The sequence below is a fragment of the Emys orbicularis genome, chromosome 1, assembly GCF_028017835.1.
Source record: "Emys orbicularis isolate rEmyOrb1 chromosome 1, rEmyOrb1.hap1, whole genome shotgun sequence".
Classification (NCBI taxonomy): Eukaryota; Metazoa; Chordata; order Testudines; family Emydidae; genus Emys; species Emys orbicularis.
Genome location: NC_088683.1, coordinates 342,070,293 through 342,085,656, shown reverse-complemented (window position 1 = coordinate 342,085,656; position 15,364 = coordinate 342,070,293).

Genomic DNA, 15,364 nt, shown 5'->3' with positions numbered 1-15,364 from the left:
GCACCGCCTTACCAAAACCGGCGTCATCCCTCGTTTGGGAGACGATCGCATAGTGCGATGAAAAGGTGTGGACAGAGGACCACGTAGCAGCCCTGCAGATGTCCTGAATCGGGACATGAGCCACATAGGCTGCTGACGAGGCCTGGGCTCTCGTCGAATGAGCCTTCACTATAGGAGGCGGGGGAACCCCTGCCAGGTCATAACAGGTGCAAATGCAGGAGGTGATCCAGCGGGAAAGTCGCTGGGTGGAAACCGGTCGTCCCCTCATGCGCTCGGCCAATGCAATAAAAAGCTGGGGGGATTTCCTAAATGGCCTGGTTCTGTCCAGGTAAAAAGCCAGCGCTCTGCGCACATCTAACATGTGCAGGCGGCGTTCCTCATTGGAGGAATGGGGCTTAGGACAGAGAATCGGGAGAAAAATATCCTGATCTATGTGAAAAGCCGAGACTACCTTCGGCAAAAAGGCGGGGTGAGGACAGAGCTGAACCTTATCCTTGTGGAAGACTGTATACGGTGGTTCAGAGGTCAGGGCTCTGAGCTCGGAGACCCGGCGGGCTGAGGTGATAGCCACTATGAACGCCACCTTCCACGACAAGTGGGACCACGAACACGTGGCTAAGGGCTCGAAGGGAGGCCCTGTGAGGCAGGAGAGGACTAGGTTTAGGTCCCAGAGCGGGACAGGGGGTCTGGCGTAAGGGAATGCCCAATCTAACCCTTTTAGAAACCGGGACGTCATGTGATGTGAAAACATCGACAGGCCCTGCACCGGGGGGTGGAAAGCCAAAATGGCCGCCAGGAGCACCTTGATAGAGGAAGGCGCCAGCCCTTGGGTCCTAAGGGACAGGAGATAATCTAGGACAAGCTGGATAGACGCGGAAGAGGGAGAGGAACCTCTATCCCTCGCCCACATACAGAACCGATACCACTTGGCCAGGTAGGTTCGACGCATGGAGGGTTTCCTACTTTCCAGCAGGACCCGTCTCACATCCTCAGAACACCTCCCTTCCTTTTCATTCAACCATGGAGCAGCCACGCTGTCAGGTGGAGCGCGGCTAGGTTGGGGTGGAGGAGACGACCTTCTTCTTGAGAGAGGAGGGCCAGGCGGAGCGGCAGCCTGCGAGGGGGGGCCGCTAAGAGATGCAGTAGGGTCCCGTACCAATGTTGATGGGCCCAATCCGGGGCTATGAGGATAACCTGCGCCCCGTCTGACTTCACCTTCTGTAGGACCCTGCTTATCAGAGGGAAGGACGGGAAGGCGTAAAACAGGGGCCCCGACCATGGGAGCAGGAACGCATCCGATATCGCACCGTCGCCCTCTCCCTGCTCTGGAGCAGAATCGGGGACACTGGCAATTCTGGGCAGTGGCGAACAAGTCTACCTGGGGAGTACCCCACTGCAGGAAGATCCACCTGGCCACCTCCTAGTGCAGGGACCACTTGTGCTGTTGGGAGAAAACCCTGCTCAGGCGGTCCGCGAGCATGTTGCTCTCGCCGGGCAGGTAAAAAGCCCGCAGGAGGATGTTGTGGGCTATACAGAACTCCCACAGGAGCTGGGCTTCCTGGCATAAGGTCCGGGAAGGCATGCCCCCCTGCTTGTTGACATAATACATGACGGCCGTATTGTCCGTGAGGACTCTGACCACCTTCCCCTCTATGTGCTGGCAAAAGGCCACGCACGCCAGGCGTACGGCCCTGAGCTCCCTGACATTGATGTGCAGGGTCAGTTCCTCAGGTGACCACATACCCTGGGTCCTGAAGTCCCCCACGTGGGCTCCCCAGCCCAGGTCCGAGGCATCCAACATTAGATCTAGTGATGGAGTGGGCTCTCGGAAGGGGATACCCTGGAGCATGTTGCTCGGGAGGGACCACCATTGCAGGTCTGCCACCACCGTTGGCGGCACCGTGATGACCTTGTCCAGGCCGTCCCTGGCCTGGGAGTACCGGGAGGCCAGCCAAAGCTGAAGGGGCCTCATCCGGAGCCTGGCATGTCGCACCACATAGGTGCATGCTGCCATGTGGCCTAGGATTTGAAGGCACACCCGTGCTGTGGTTACCGGGAAGGCCGTGACCGAGGCGATGAGAGCTTTGAGCGTCTCGAATCTGTCCCATGGGAGGGAGGCCGTGGCCACCCGGGAGTCTAACAGCGCCCCTATGAAGTGTATGCGCTGAACCGGGAGTAACGTGGATTTCTCCTCGTTTACCAGTAGGCCTAGAGCTGCGCAGGTGTTTAGCAGGAAGTTCGTCTGCTGCTGCACCAGAGACCGAGACTGGCCTTTGAGGAGCCAGTCGTCGAGGTAGGGGAAGATCTGCAGCCCTTTCCTCCTGAGGTGGGCCACCACCACCGCCATACACTTTGTAAAGACCCTGGTGCAGTAGAAAGGCCAAAGGGGAGGACCGTAAACTGGTAGTGGTCCTGACCCACCAGGAAACAGAGGAAGCGCCTGTGACCCTCGAAAATGTGGATGTGGAAGTACGCATCCTGGAGGTCCAGAGCCGTAAACCAATCCCCCTGGTCTAGGGATGGAATAATAGAGGCCAGGGACACCATGCGGAATTTGCAATGAACCAGGAACTGGTTGAGATTCCGCAGATCGAGGATGGGCCGAAGCCTGCCCTTCGCCTTCGGGATGAGGAAGTACCAGGAGTAAAACCCCCTGCCCTGGTATTCCCGAGGTACCCTTTCCACAGCTCCCAGGGAGAGGAGGCGCTCTATCTCCTGGCGGAGGAGGAGGGCATGCTCCGGGTCCCCGGCCCCCTCCCGGGATGGAGGATGGTGGGGAGCGGGCGAAAGGAACTGCAACCTGTACCCTTGGGAGATGGTGTTGAGTACCCAGCGGTCCGACGTTATATGGGACCATTGCAGTCAGAAGGCCGATAAATGGTCGGTAAAACTCAACTTTATTAACTGGGGGGGGGTGGTACACTGGCAACAGGCCCGGTGACCCCCTGCAACGAGTCAAAAACGTCGTTTCCCTGGCCGCTTGGCCTTTGCAGGCCCAGGTCGTGGGGCCAAACGGGATTGGCGTTGGGACCGACGTCTCTGCTCTCTCTGCCTCTTAGGCGGGGGCTCGTATCTGCCCCGAGCCGGAGGAGCGGAGGTTTGAGGCCTGGGCTTGTCCTTAGAGGGCGGGACATACAGGCCTAGCGTCTGCAGGGTCGTACGGAGTCCTTCATGCCATGCAGACGCGTGTCCGTTTGTTCCGCAAACAGAGCCCTGCCGTCGAATGGCAGGTCCTGCATAATGGACTGGGACTCCACAGACAGCCCAGAGAGCGAGAGCCACGACGTCCTTCGCATGGAGACTGCCAAAGCCATCCAACGAGCGGCTGTGTCCGCTGCATCCGAAGCCGCCTGGAGAGCTGCTTTGGCCGCTGCCGCACTCTCGTCGACCAAGGCCCGGAACTCCTTCCTGTCCTTGTCTTGAAGGAGGGGTTCGAACTTGGGGGGAGATCCGCAGAGGTTAAAATCATAACGGCTCAGTAGTGCCTGGTGATTGGCCACTCTGAGCTGGAAGCTCGCGGAGGAATAAACCTTTTTTCCAAAGGCATCAAGCCTCCAAGCGCCCTTGTCCTTTGGTGTGGGCGCGGTCTGGCCGTTCCACTCACGGTGGTGAACCGACTCTACCACCAAAGAGTTCGGAGCTGGTTGGGTGTATAGGTACTCGTGACCCCTTGTGGGAACAAAATACTTCCTTTCGGCCTTCTTGGCCAGGGTCTGCCAGAGGCCAGTGGTGATGTTGGCCACCCCCTGATGCAATGGGAGGGCCAAACGCCCCGGTGCCGAGGAGGTGAGACATTAAACAAAGTGTCCGAGGGCTCCTCCATCTCCTCGGCCTGGAGCTGGAGGTTTGCTGCCACCCTCCTAAGCAGCTCCTGGTGCACCTTAAATTCCTCCTGAGAGACCGAAGGTGGCATTGCAACTGAATCGCCCGGTGCCAAGGAGATAGATGGTGCGGTGCCTTCAGCAACCGACGGCATCGGTGGCTCGACGTCCGGGTCCTGTCCCGGGGTCGGTGCCGGAGGTTCGGCGCCCGCGGCCCGATCATGGTGCCGAGGAGGCGACGCAGGGTGGCCCTGAGAGGCTCCTGCCACGGAGCGAGGTCCCGGCTGTGCGGGTCCCTGAGGCCACGATGCCCACTGGCACCATTGTCCTTGCCAGCGAACGGCCTGGCACTGCGACGCATGGGGCACTGGTGGTGCGGTGCGGCCCGGGGAAAGACGGCTGCGCGCTGACGCCAAAGTCTGGGACGAGCGCACGGTGCCATAGGAACGACTGGAGCGGTCTCTAATGTGACGGCTCCCGTCCCGAGACTTCGACCTGGACGACATGGACAGGTAGATGTCAGAGGAGCTGTCTCTGGATTCCCTGCGGCGCCTGTGGCCACGGCACCTCGGTGCAGGGGACTCTCGAGACGCACTCCGAGCATGGCTTCTGTGATGGCGGGCACTAGAGTATGAGCGCCGGTGCCGACGGCGGCAAGACCTGTTCCTCTCAGACTGGCTTGAGGAGGAAAGGCGTCGCCTCTTGTCAACTCCTCTATGGTGCCCGAGACCAGAGGAGTGAGACTCGCTCGCAGAAGACCCGGCTCACAGAGTGGAAGTGCGTCGCGGGCCTCTGCTCGGCTGCTCGACCCGGGAAGGTACTTCGACCTCCGATACCTCCGGGGAGGGCAGATGGGCGCCCAAAGGCGGCTTTCCACGGGACCAGAGGCCCGACTGAGGTGGCGCTCCCGGCACCCGAAGGGCTAGGATGTCACGCGCAGCCTGGGCTGCCTCTGGCGTCGAAGGCATCCGCACTTCAGGCGAGGCTTGCGCGGATGGGACCAGACTGTTCCGCTCAACCCGAGTCAGAGGTCTCGGGGATTGTGGGCTGCCCAACTCGGGTCTGGCCTCACCCCTCTCCTTCTCTCGGCGCCGCTGAGTCTTGCCTTGCTTCTTACTCGGGGAGCGGTGCCGAGTCGTCGACTGTGCCTCGCTGCGCACCGAAGACGCGGTGCCGGGCACGGAGTCGGGTCGACGCGCCGGTGCCGGGGCCAATGCCGACTCCATTAGTAGGGCCCGGAGTCGGATCTCACGTTCCCGCTTTGTCCGGGGCTTGAAAGAACGGCAAATCTTACAACGCTCACTAACATGAGCCTCGCCCAGACAGCGCAGACACTGAGAGTGAGGATCGCTTCTGGGCATAGAGTTGCGACAAGAGTCGCACGACTTGAAGCCTGGGCCACGGGGCATGCCCCGAGCCAGGCAATAACGAAAGAAAAGTTCTCCGAATTGGATACCACTAAAGGCTATAAGCGCTGCAGCCAAGGCTGGAGCAAGTTCCGACTACCTTCACTGGCGGCAAGAAGGAACTGAGGGTGGGGGGGGGGAAGCACGCAGCCCCCTTTATGGCGTGATATACCTGCGCCACTCCAGGGGTCACAGCGGTGCTCCCCCAGTACGAATACTGCTAAGGGAAAAGCTTCCGGCACCGGTGCACGTGGCGAGCACGCACACCTATAGTGGAATACACCTGAGCAATCACTCGAAGAAGAACTGGGAGTCTATGAGTGGGTGCCCTTGCTGGACTACTGAGGGGAAATACAGGTGTAGTTGCCCTGAACTGTGTCCAGGTTCTTTAAAGGAAACTGGATTTTAAAGCCATTCTTTTTATTTTGCTCGGACTGCTATCGCCTAAAGCAGGGGTGGCCAACCTGAGCCTGAGTAGGAGCCAGAATTTACCAATGTACATTGCCAAAGAGCCACAGTAATACATCAGCAGCCCCCTATCAGCTCCCCTCCCCACGCCGCTCCCAGCGCCTCCCGTCCACCAGCAGCCCCACCGATCAGTGCCTCCCCCTCCCTCCCCAAATAGGCACCAAATTCTCCTGGCGCTGGTGGGTGCTCGACCCCCCCCGCCCCTGACCCCACCCCCATTCTGCCCCTGCCCCACCCCCATTCCAACCCCTTCCCCAAAGTCCCCGCCCCAACTCCATCCCCTCCCTGCCCCTATTGGACTCCTTTCCCAAATCCCCGCCCGGGTCCCGCCTCTTCCCCGCCTCCTCCCCTGAGCGTGGCACATTCCCACTCCTCCCCTCTCCCTCCCACAGCTTGTTACTCTGCAAAACAGCTGTTTCGCGGTGGCAAGCGCTGGGAGGAGAAGTGGGGACACGGTGCGCTCAGGGGAGAAGGCAGAATGGAGGCAGAGATGAGCTGGGGTGGGGAGGTGGGGCGGGGAGCTTGGTTGCTGGTGGGTGCAGAGCACCCACCAATTTTTCCACGGAGTCGGGGCCTATGCTTCCCCACATCTCCTGATCAGCTGTTTCATGGCGTGCAGGAGGCTCTGGGCGGGGGGGAAGGGAGGAATGAGGGCACGGCAGGCTCAGAAGAGGGGGTGGGAAGGGGTGGAGTGGGGGCAGGGCCTGTGGCAGAGTCAGGGGTTGAGCAGTGAGCACCCCCCGGTGCACACTGGAAAGTTGGAAAGTTGGCGCCTGTAGCTCCAGCCCCAGAGTTGGTGCCTATACAAGGAGCCACATATTAACTTCTGAAGAGCTGCATGTGGCTCCGGAGCCACAGGTTGGCCACCCCTGGCCTAAAGGTTTCTCCCCAAAATGAACATCACTCCCCAAAGGAAAACAGGTAGAGTAAGTCTTTGCCACCTGCAGCACAGTAATGTAGCAATTCCCAGATGTTACTGTCCCTCAGTAAAGTAACCCCCTGAAATGGATCTAGTGCAACTTCAGTGAAAAAAAATCTACTGCAACTTCTCAGTAGATGTGCCAGTGGCATTCAAAGACTTTTATATGGAGTTATATGAGGGCAGGAGACACTGTGGGAAAACAAGAGAGCCGCTCTAATTCCTTTTTGCATTCACCAGTGACTCAAGGTGGGGAATTTTAATCAGAAAACATCTTTTGTGTTTGACTGTCTTTCAGATTGATGGATGGGAATTTAATTGTACTCAGCAGAAATGCAGCATGACTCACTGTGCCCACTGAGGAGGCTCTGGTCTACATAACGGAATTTAAAGTATGAGCAACAAAAAGGATAGACCAAAAACTGAATTAGGGGAGACACTGAGAATTTTCTCTAGGCTTTTTAAAAATAAATTAGATCAGGTATATATTATGATTATTCCTTGGAGAATTCAGTATTAAAGGAAGGAACCTTAATGTAGGGTAAGTTATTCCATTTCTGTATGAAAAGGGTCTTTTGTTCTTTGCAAAAACTCTCAGTTGAGACTAGGTAATGCTTAGCTTTTTAATACCAGCGGGCACATTATACAAGTTCTTTCCGAATATCATTGATTTCCCTTCACCTTAATGTACAGGAGAGACCAGAAGTTTAATCCTTAGGGTTCATAATTTCTATCAGGTTCCAACTTTGTTTCATATAAGTAGCTATTATATTATATGCTTAGCCTGCAGATGAGGGCATATCTGGAATGATTTTCTTTCAGGTTTTTGCTTTTTTTCCCTAATGTTTAAAACTTACTGACAATGTTATGAATGTAGAAATAAAACAATCCACAATTACAAATAATACAACAGTAGAAGGGCCAGATTTTCAGTGGAGTTATGTCTTACATTGGCTGAGGATCTCATCCAAATTATGTATGTATGAAAAGCATTAAAAATAAAGATGGATCCAATTGGCAAAACTTGGATCCAAATTGTGAAACACGTTTGCTGTCCCAAAATTTCAGGGTTCAGATCCAGGGTTTTGGTTTGAGCCTTTTATAAAAAGTTTCTAAGTTTGGTTTTCTTTAAACTGTTCTTTTACAGATCTATAAACATTACACATTTTGTCTCCCTTTATCTCACAAATGACTTGTCACTTCACCATGAAACTTTCCATATAGTGCACCAGATGTATTTGCAGGAGATAATATCTTTACATAGATTGGAATTAATTATTTTTGTTGAGGATAGTTTTGGGGACTCATCTTGATTCATGGATTTCAATGAGAGTTATCCTCATTGGAGTAAATGGAAGGTTATTACCATTGACTTCATTGTGAGCAGGTGTGACATACCAGGGTACAATCCAGACTGATGAGTAGTTGTGTTGCCCCTGCCCTCTAGCATGGCATGCCCTTTACAATGCTTTGCTGTTGTAGCCTCCAGCCTGCACTATTCACAAACATCCTTCAGCATGCGTACGTGCTGCAGTCAGCCAGCCACACCTTGGTTCTTACTGGCCTTGGTTATATTCAGGGTGACCTCCACACACTCCTAGTCCTAGATTTCCCCCAGAAATGTATGTCCTGTACTGCCCAGCCCTCTCCTGGACAATAGCTTTATATAAAGCCTGTTATTTCAGTAACAGAAACAATATGCACACAACTTGCCACCCCAAAGGGAGTTTCCTAAATACTTCAATTTAAACACACTGCATTAGATAAAACAATTAAACAAGTTTATTAACGACAAAGAGATTTTAAGCGAGTACAAGTAATGAGGCATAAAAGTCAGAAATGGTTACAAGATAAAGATAAAACACAGCTGCTACCTAATTTAAACTATGTTAAATTGAAAGCAAAGTTCTCACCACATGCTCTCAGCAGCCTTGCTGACCAAACTTCTGAAGTCAGGACCCCTTCTCCCAGAGTTCAACAAATGCTTCCTTTGTTGCTTCTGGTGCCATGAATGCAATGGGCAGGAAGGGAGAGAGGGTGTTTGTCCCTGGCCTTGGCGTGTTTGTCCCTCCTTTGTCAGTCACCCACTTTTGAATGCATTTCCAGCTGATATTCAGGATACTGTCTACATGAAAGGATGTTCCCTGCTGCTTTTTCTTTACCTGTTTGAGCATCTTTTGTTTCCCTTCCTGCTTGAAGACTCTGTTAACTGATTCAATGCAAATTAAGCAGAGCATACTTTCCGTGGCTTGAGACAGATTTGTTTGCCAACCTCAGTTTGGAACATGTGTTAATAACACTATATAGTGGAATCTTATTACTTTACATACAATGTTGCCACACACATTTTATCAGGACAATAGTGACCAGGAAATTATGAGTATTCAAATGATACCTCACAAGGCATACGGTGTACAATAGTGTGTGTGGGGGGTGTGTGGACACAGGTGTACGTTCTGTCACAGCAGGATTAGGCACTGGGAGTCATATTCATCCCTGTACCAGAGCTGAACTTTGCACAGACTGAATGGAGTGGCAAAGGTGGCTTTACTCTTGTGTTCCCATGTCCCCTACACTGGGGCTTCAGGGTCTAATCTAACAGTGCTGTTTAGAGCAGTCCCTTCCCTACTCCGTCTGCTTGTCCAACTTCATAATGTAGTTTTGCTGGAAATCTTTCCACTTAGTTCCTGGAGCTATATTAAGTATAGTGCTAGGGTAGGGAGTGACGAACTGCTGTCACTGAAATAGTGGTAGAAGTTGGATTAGCACAGGAGCATAGGCTTATTAGTGGGATAGCACCCATCAGTAGCCAACCTCCCCTTCCACGCCCCCCCCCCCACACTCCTGGCTGCCAGCGGCCCTGCCAATCAACTCCCCCCTCACCCATCACCTTCCACCCTCTGCAATCAGCTGTTTCGGCGTGCAGGAGGTGCTAGGAGGGAGGGAGAGGAGCAGGGATGGGGTGCACTTGGGGGAGGAGGCGGAAAGAGGTGAGGAAGAGGCAGGGCAGGGGCGGGAGGTTGGGGGAACAGGTAGAGTGGCAGTGGGGCCTGAGACTGAACAGGGGTTGAACACCCTGGGGGAAAATTAGAAGCCGGCGCCTGTGCACAGGAGAATGGATTGAGGGGGCAGGGAAAGCTGTCAGGAGCTGGTTATGGCCTTCTGATTCTGTGGGCTGATTTATCTGCTGGGCCTTGGCATAGAGCAGACTGGGGGCTGCTCTGTCTTTTGCCAGTTGAGAGTCAACAGACTGGGACAAAGGAGCCAGAGCAGGAATGAGAATTGGGCCCAAAGTCACAGTAAATAGCAATGGTTAAATCAGATTGAACCAGTAGAGGGGAGCGCTCACTGTGCCAACTGGAGGAGGAGGAGCTGTGGGGGGAGCTCCCCCTCTTTTGGCAGGGGGGGCTGTGCTCTCTTAAAGGGAGTGAGAGTGTTAAGGGGGGGTGTTAAGAGCTCTCTGATCCCTGGGGGTGCCCACCACTTTGCACACAACAGGCTCAAAATTGTGATTATTTTGCTACTTTGGCTGATGGGTTAATTGAATCAACCTTTTCCTAAGTTCTAACCATGTGAACTGTAAAAATCTATCCCTGCCTATCAGCCCCTCCTCGCAGTGCTGACTATCGATTTTTCACATCAATACTTCTACAACCCCAAAGGCCAAATTTTCACACCTACTGTAGCTACACAAATGTACAGAGCAAACTCCAAGTGTTTCCATGGTGCTGGGGGTCACTTTGGGGTCACTGGAGCCTCTGTAGACTCTGTGTACAGCTGTTCCTTTTCCAGCCACACCCTGTCCTCTGCGTCACAGAAGAAGTCCTTTTGCTGTTTAAACCAAGTTAGGCACTAGCACATAGGTTGGGATCAGTGAGCAGTCTGCCCCTAATTTTAAATGTCTTGGCCATGGTCAGTTTAAAGGACCATTGGCACCGTCTGAAAAACTTAAAGCAAAACGCAGGCAGCTTTGTACTCCATCGCTGTGGATTGCTTGAACATTCCTATTTACATAGAACTATCCTATTTTCTAAACTAATCGGCTGTGGTCCAAGCAATGCAGGCCATAGGACAGGGAGTCAGAAGATTTAGGTCTCTGCTCCGGACAGCTCCGGCTGAATTTAAGCCCTGCTAATGGGTCCATGAAAGATTGTTGTTACCATAGAACAGTGATTTTCAACCTCTAGTCCATGGACCAGTGGGGGTCTGCAAACTATGTCTAAGATTTCCCAAAGGGTCCGCACCTGCATTAAACATTTTTTAGGGGTTCGCAAATGAAAAAAGGTTGAAAAACACTGAGATAGACTCTGCCGTGTTGGGAAAATGTGCAGTTGCACTGGCTAAGGCGAGGCACCAAAGTCATTCTGTCTCAGAGGGACAGAATTGCTCTTGGAGCCCATCAGTACATGGAGGAGCACACACAGTGTTACACCCTTCATGGGATACAGCCCATGAGTAAATATGTTCCAGTGTGGCCAGCCAGCACAGCTGGCTGCAGGGGGCACACAGCCATGGCTCCGGCTTCTTTCCACCCCTCCCAGCCTCCTTGGAACCCCTGCACTCCCACGGAAATAGTGAGGGAGCAATCCCTGAACTCTTCTGAGGGCAAGGACTACCATTCTGCTTGGCTCTTACATGCAGTGTGCAAGCAGGGGGAGAAGTCTTACTCCCCAACCTGTCTCCAACTAGCCACCTGCATAAGGGCAAGGCAGAAACTAGCCCTTAGCACGGGGAAAGGAGCAGCTTAAAAAAACCACATGCCAATTAAATGTGGCTTTGAAAATGGTACCAAGTGTGCTGGATTGTGACTGTGGTTCCTTCAGCCAGACCTTTGAGTCCTACTGAACTGTGCCAGATCCTCAGCTGGTGAAATCTGTCAGAGTTCCATTGACTTCTGTGGAATGCTACCAGTTTACACCAACAGAGGATTTGGCATAAAAATTCCCGTTCTAGACAGGTCCTGGGGGTGCTGAATAACGATGTAGTTTCCATCTTTTTCAGAAGACTAGGACAATCGTGCTAGTGCTCCATCAGGTCACTGGGCACAGGCCAACCTATTTGGAAGAGTAAAATGTCCTTGCAGCTCTTTCTGCTCTATATAGTTTCTTAGGCCAGGTCTACACTACCGCGGTAGTTCGACAGCTGGCAATCGAACTTCCGTGTTCGATTTATCGCGTCTGGTCTGGATGCGCTAAATCGATCCCGGAAGCGCTCGCCGTCGACTGCGGTACTCCAGCTCGGCGAAAGGAGTACCGCGGAGTCGACGGGGAGCCTGCCTGCCGTGTGTGGACTGCGTCTGAACCGCGGTAAGTTCGAACTAAGGTATGTCGACTTCAACTACGTTATTCACGTAGCTGAAGTTGCGTACCTTAGTTCGAATTTGGGGGTTACTGTAGACCAGGCCTTATATTGTGCTCATTGCTGTAGTATCTGAGCACCTGCCAGTAGCGCATTAAGCAACATGACTAACATCTGTCATGCGGTGTTTGTTCTCTCATCCTCTTCTCAAGGGGAAGCACATGCACTGGAGTGTCTTGTCTCGGTAGGTGTGTTGGGTTTTGTTGTACTTGTTGCTATGTAGTTATGTTGGAGAAGGTGGTCGAAGAACTGCGCCTTGTCCTTGGAGAAGAAGGCAGTGAGGTTTGTGATGGTCCTTACTTCCTGTGAGTGTTCATTTCACACTCTTACTGGCCCCCAGAAAGTTCTGTCTCCACCACAGATGAACTTTACCCTTATTATAGAGGAGTTCCATTGGGCCTGAGGAGCAAAATTGTCAAGCACCGTCTTCATCCCAGAGTTTTAGGCGATATTTTTGATATCCAGAGCCCAGGCCATGGAGTGCCTCGAAAATAAGGTCTGAGACCCTGAACTTGACTCATTCTATGAGAAGTCAGAGAGCATAGGTCAGGTCTGATGTGCTCGCAATACCCTGTGTTGCTGAGTTGTGCTGCAGTCTTCTGTACTAATTAGAGTTTCTTGAGTGTTGAAAACTTCTTACCCAGGTATATCACATTGCTGTAGTGTGAATAACTGAGGCCAGGTCATCGACCTGGATGGGTGGAATCTCCTAGACAACTGGGGATGGTAGCAAGCATTACTTGCAGATGCTGATATGTGAGAACTTAATGTCCATGAGGAATCCAGGAGAACTCCTAGGCTACAGACAGAGTTGACTAATTGTGATTGCGTACCTTCAATCAAAGGAGACTGCACCATAGGCTACAAACTCTTCAAAATATTATCCTTTGCTCACCAGCATCACCTCTTTCTTGCTTGGGTTCAGCTTCAACCAGCTGTTCTTCATTCATGGGCTGAGCTCATCCAAGCACTGGAACATCTTGATGGTAGTGGTGTGGCTATATGTGGTAAAGGATAGGTAGAGCTGTGTGCCATCTGCATATCACTGGCACTTGAGTCCATGTTGTCTGACCAGTTCTTGTAGTGGCTGCTTGTAGATGTTAAAAAGGACCAGAGAGAGAATTGATCCATGTGAGACTTCACAGGTGAGGTGCCTAGTGGTGGTAGTTCAGTTTTGCATCACGACTCATTGAGTGTGTCCCTCTAGGAAGGATGCAAAGTGTTTTCACTCATTATCCTGGACCTCTGATACCTCTCTCAGGTGAGGCAATAGTATCTTATGGTCAGTGTTGAATGCTGCAGAGCGATCCAGCAGGATGAGAACAGATGTCTGTCCTCTTTCCATTGACAGGAGGAGATATTCATCAATGCCCTTAAAGTAGTTTCAGTTCCATGTCCTGGCCTGAATCCAGATTGTGCCAGGTCTAGGATATTAGCTTCAACTAGATGAGCTTGCAGTTGGCCTTTGGATAGCTTCTCTATGAATTTTCTCATGGATGGGAGGTTTGATACAGGGTTGGCTAGAACCAATTTATCCAGGGTAGGTTTCTTCAGTGTTGCTGGACTATTGTGTGTTTTGAAAGTGGAAAGGACGATTCTATCTCTGACTGAAGCATTGGCTATTTCAGATCAGGAGTGGCACCAACTGCTCATGACCTTTCAACAAGCCAGGAACGGTATGGCTGGGATTCACAAGAATTGGGTCGAGATTCCCTTCGGGCATCCAGAATTTCTTGACGAGAGAATGCCCTGAACTCAGAATGTAGGCGAGCTGTTGAATATAAGGAAATGGATCCATGTTGTTTGAGAAGATTTCCTGCTTCTTGCATCTCATTTCTACACCTGCCAGTTTTCAGCACCTGCTTGCTTCTTTTTACTGTTTTTAGGGCCAATCTTCAATAGAACTACTTGAGAAGAAAGGTGCCACTTGGTGTCACTAAGGGAGAAATGTCAGAGATTCCATGAAGTACTCTAGGGATTTGCTATTGTTATTGGTTTTTACGTTGAAAGTGCACAGATACGGTGGTGATGGGCAGCAGTATGAAGTCCTTAGATAGTCAGGGAATCACAATCTGGCCCTCTGTGATTCCTACATAGTAAATATCCAGAACACTTACGTTCCACTGAAAAATGATGTGAAATTTCATATATTTTAAATCTGTGAAATCCAGGCCATTTCTCTGGCCTAATAGTTACTGCTCCATATTACAGAGACATTGGCCTTGGCCTTTCGTTTCCCTGGGCTGGGCAAGAAATATATTCAGAGTGAATTTAATCTCAGTCAAACTGAATGTAAAAAAATGTGATTTCTTTCTGATTTCTTTCTTTGGTCTGTCGTGAATTATATCCCCATTCAATTAGTGGATGTTTCTCAGGGTGGCCCACATAGATTTTGTCTGTCCTCAGTATTATTATAGTATGATCATTACATAGTATGCATTGTCAGTTTGGGCTACACTATTAGATATCCCAGTCTCCATTAGATACAGCTATAATGCTCCAGCGACTGTGCAGACATCATTTGAATGAGACAAACCATAAGTCTTGAGCAGTGTTGTTAAAGGTCTCCTGGCACTTTTCACGGGTATTAAGTATTAATTTTATTAAAGCCCTTGGATCCTCAGATGAAATGAGCAATAGAAGTGCAAAGTATTATTTTAATATAAATGGAGATGAGCCAGTGAAACCAAATCCAGAGGTTTTTTATATCCAGGTCTCATTTCATTTGAGCTGCCAACCTTTGGGACAAACAGTGGGATCAGCAAAGGGACTTCAGCATTGCAACACTGAGCATCACAGCAGGTAATTTTTAGGCACTTAGAAAATCACAGGAACAACACAGCAATCCACAAAGCCTGAATTAGGCACCAAGGCTCCCTACTCAATGAATGGGAAGAGAAGAGCACCTTATAGATTGCAATCCACAAAACCAGCACACTAGGCAGACAGCCACCTAAACTAGCCAATGGGAGACACTAACCAGAGGAGGGTGTGCTAAGCCCCGCCCCTCTGTTGGAGACAGGCATCTAAGTCCAAGCTGCACAGCGGTCTCTAGCTCTGATTGTCATCCACAAACTGAGGGAAGGTAGGTGGTTGGCTGCCAAAGTTGTGTGCAGGACCCCTCCCCCCCCAAAAAAAAACAACAACCAGGGGAGGGGGAGATGCCATATAACATTTATCCTAACATCTTCACCCAGGATGTGCGAGACCCTCCCCCAGATCAAGTTCCCCCTCCTCCTGAGAGGGAAAGAAGGGATTTGAAAAGGGCTCTGCCATCTCTCAGGTAAGCGCCCTAACCACTAGGCTAGGGAATATTCTGATTTGGGGCTCCCTCAGTCTCTCCTGTTGAAGTTGTTCCACTTGAATTAAACAATGGAATACTTAAATGTTAC